This window comes from Diospyros lotus, chromosome 1, assembly GCF_014633365.1.
Source record: "Diospyros lotus cultivar Yz01 chromosome 1, ASM1463336v1, whole genome shotgun sequence".
Classification (NCBI taxonomy): domain Eukaryota; kingdom Viridiplantae; phylum Streptophyta; class Magnoliopsida; order Ericales; family Ebenaceae; genus Diospyros; species Diospyros lotus.
Window position 1 is genome coordinate 896,814 of NC_068338.1, and position 4,260 is coordinate 901,073.

Genomic DNA, 4,260 nt, shown 5'->3' on the forward strand with positions numbered 1-4,260 from the left:
AAAAGTTTGATCTACTAACTAATTTAAAGTGTATTCCGGGTTCTGTTCACTTTTTTTTAATCAATAACGACTGTTCGATTTTTCGACCTGAATTTTTCTTGCAAAAAAACTGTTTACGATTTGATTTTTTCCGATGTCATAATAATCGTCTAGAAATTTTAGTTCGTATCATATATATTTTTTAGATATCTAGGCTGCAGAGCCTTCCCTGGAATCGACTCGGTTATTCGTAACTGTACCGAAAATCACGTTAAACCCCTAATCTTCTAAAGATTTCACTTATAGTCCCAAACAAAAATACACTTAAAACCATTGGAAAACCAAAAGTTTGATCTACAAACAAATTTAAAGTGTATTCCGGGTTCGGTTCACTTTTTTTAAATCAATTATGACGATTAGGATTTTCGGCCTGAATTTTTGCTGCACAAAAAACTGTTTCTGATTTGATTTTTTCCGATGTGATAAAATCGTCTAGATATTTTAGTTCGTATCATGTAAAATTTTTAGATATCTGGGCTGCAAATCCTTCCCTAGAATCGACTCGGTTATTCGTAATTGTACCAAAAATCAGGTTAAACCCCTAATCTTCTAAAGTTTTCACTTACACACCCAAACAAAAATACAGTTAAAACCATAGGAAAAGCAAAAGTTTGATCTACAAGCAAATTTAAAGTGTATTCATGGTTCTGTTCACTTTTTTTAAATCAATTACGACGATTAGGATTTTTGGCCTGAATTTTCGCTGCACAAAAAACTGTTTCCGATTTGATTTTTTCCGATGTCATAATAATCATCTAGAAATTTTAGTTCATATCATGTAAATTTTTTAGATATCTAGGCTGCAGAGCCTTCCCTGGAATCGACTCCGTTATTCGTAACTGTACCGAAAATCACGTTAAACCCCTAATCTTCTAAACATTTCACTTACACACCCAAATAAAAATACAATTAAAACCATAGGAAAAACAAAAGTTTGATCTATAAACAAATTTAAAGTGTATTCCTGGTTCTTTTCACTTTTTCTAAATCAATTACGACGATTAAGATTTTCGGCCTGAATTTTCGTTGCACAAAAAACTGTTTCCGATTTGTTTTTTTCCGATCTCATAATAATTGTCTAGAAATTTTAGTTCGTATCATATAAATATTTTTAGATATCTGGGCTGCAGAACCTTCCATGGAATCGATTCGGTTATTAGTTACTTTACCGAAATTCACGTTAAACTCCTAATCTTTTAAAGATTTCACAGACACTTCCAAACAAAAATACACTTAACACCATAACAAAAACCAAAAGTTTGATCCATTAACTAATGTAAAGTGTATTCCAAGTTCGCTTCACTTTTTTTAATCAATAATGACTGTTCGATTTTTCGTCCTGAATTTTTCTTGCAAAAAAAATTGTTTACGATTTGATTTTTTCTGATGTCATAATAATCGTCTAGAAATTTTAGTTCATATCATATAAATGTTTTTAGATATCTGGGCTGTAGAGCCTTCCCTGGAATCGATTCTGTTATTAGTTACTTTACCGAAATTAACGTTAAACGCCTAATCTTTTAAAGATTTCACCGACACTCCCAATCAAAAATACACTTAACACCATAGGAAAACCAAAAGTTTGATCTACTAACTAATCTAAAGTGTATTCCGGGTTCTGTTCACTTTTTTTTAAGCAATAACGACTATTCGGTTTTTCGGCCTGAATTTTTGTTGCAAAAAAAAACAGTTTACGATTTGATGTTTTTCGATGTTATAATAATCGTCTAGAAATTTTAGTTCGTATCATATATATTTTTTAGATATCTGGGCTGCAGAGCCTTCCCTGGAATCGACTCGGTTATTCGTAACTGTACTGAAAATCACGTTAAACCCCTAATCTTCTAAAGATTTCACTTACAGTTCCAAACAAAAATACACTTAAAACCATTGGGAAAACAAAAGTTTGATCTATAAACAAATTTAAAGTGGATTCCTGGTTCTTTTCACTTTTCTAAATCAATTACGACGATTAGGATTTTCGGCCTGAATTTTCGGTGCACAAAAAACTGTTTCCGATTTGTCTTTTTTCGATGTCATAATAATTGTCTAGAAATTTTAGTTCGTATCATATAAATATTTTTAGATATCTGGGCTGCAGAGCCTTCCCTGGAATCGATTCGGTTATTAGTTACTTTATCGAAATTCACGTTAAACTCCTAATCTTTTAAAGATTTCACCGACACTCCCAAACAAAAATACACTTAACACCATAGCAAAAACCAAAAGTTTGATCTACTAACTAATCTAAAGTGTATTCCTAGTTCTGTTCACTTTTTTTAAATCAATTGAGACGTTTAGGATTTTCGACATGAATTTTCGCTGCACAAAAAACTATTTTCGATTTGTTTTTTTTCGATGTCATAATAATCTTCTAGAAATTTTAGTTCGTATCATATAAATTTTTTAAGATATCTGGGATGTAGAGCCTTCCCTGGAATCGATTCGGTTATTAGTTACTTTACCGAAATTCACGTTAAACCCCTAATCTTCTAAAGATTTCACTTACAGTCCCAAACAAAAATACACTTAAAACCATAGGAAAAGCAAAAGTTTGATCTACAAACTAATTTAAAGTGTATTCCGGGTTCTGTTCACTTTTTTTAAATCAATTACGACGATTAGGATTTTCGGCCTGAATTTTCGCTGCACAAAAAAATGTTTCCGATTTGATTTTTTCCGATGTCATAATAATCGTCTAGAAATTTTAGTTCGTATCATGTAAATTTTTTAGATATCTAGGCTGCAGAGCCTTCCCTGGAATCGACACGGTCATTCGTAACTGTACCAAAAATCACGTTAAACCCCTAATCTTCTAAAGATTTCCCTTACACACCCAAACAAAAATACAGTTAAAACAATAGGAAAAGCAAAAGTTTGAGCTACAAACAAATTTAAAGTGTATTCCTGGTTCTGTTCACTTTTTTTTAATCAATTACGACGATTAGGATTTTCGGCCTGAATTTTCGCTGCACAAAAACTTTTTCCGATTTGATTTTTTCTGATTTCATAATAATCATCTAGAAATTTTAGTTCGTATCATTTAAATTGTTTAGATATCTAGGCTGCAGAGCCTTCCCTGTAATCGACTCGGTTATCCGTAACTGTACCGAAAATCACGTTAAACCCCTAATCTTCTAAAGATTTCACTTACACACCCAAACAAAAATAGAGTTAAAACCATAGGAAAAGCAAAAGTTTGATCTACAAACAAATTTAAAGTGTATTCCTAGTTCTGTTCACTTTTTTTACATCAATTACGACGATTAGGATTTTCGGCATGAATTTTTGCTACACAAAAAACTGTTTCTGATTTGTTTTTTTTCGATGTCATAATAATCGTCTAGAAATTTTATTTCCTATCATATAAATTTTTTAAGATATCTGGGATGTATAGACTTCCCTGGAATCTATTCGGTTATTAGTTACTTTACCGAAATTCACGTTAAACTCCTAATCTTTTAATGATTTCACCGACACTCCCAAACAAAAATACACTTAACACCATAGGAAAACCAAAAGTTTTATCTACTAACTAATCTAAAGTGTATTCCGGGCTCTGTCCGCATTTTTTTAATCAATAACGACTATTCAGTTTTTCGGCCTGAATTTTTGTTGCAAAAAAAACTGTTTACGATTTAATTTTTTCCGATGTCATAATAATTGTCTAGAAATTTTAGTTCATATCATGTAAATTTTTTAGATATCTGGGCTGCAGAGCCTTCCCTGGAATCGACACGGTCATTCGTAACTGTACCGAAAATCACGTTAAACCCCTAATCTTCTAAAGATTTCACTTACGACTTAAAACCAAAAGTTTGATCTAAAAACTAATTTAAAGTGTATTCCGGGTTCTATTCACTTTTTTTTAAATCAATTACAACGATTAGGATTTTCGGCCTGAATTTTTGCTGCACAAAAAACTGTTTTTGATTTGATTTTTTCCGATGTCATGATAATCGTTTAGAAATTTTAGTTCGTATCATGTAAATTTTTTAGATATCTGGGCTGCAGAGCCTTCCCTGGAATCGACTCGGTTATTCGTAACTGTACCAAAAATCACGTTAAACCCCTAATCTTCTAAAGATTTCACTTACACACCCAAACAAAAATACAGTTAAAACCATAGGAAAAGCAAAAGTTTGATCTACAAACAAATTTAAAGTGTATTCCTAGTTCTGTTCACTTTTTTTAATTCAATTACGACGATTAGGATTTTCG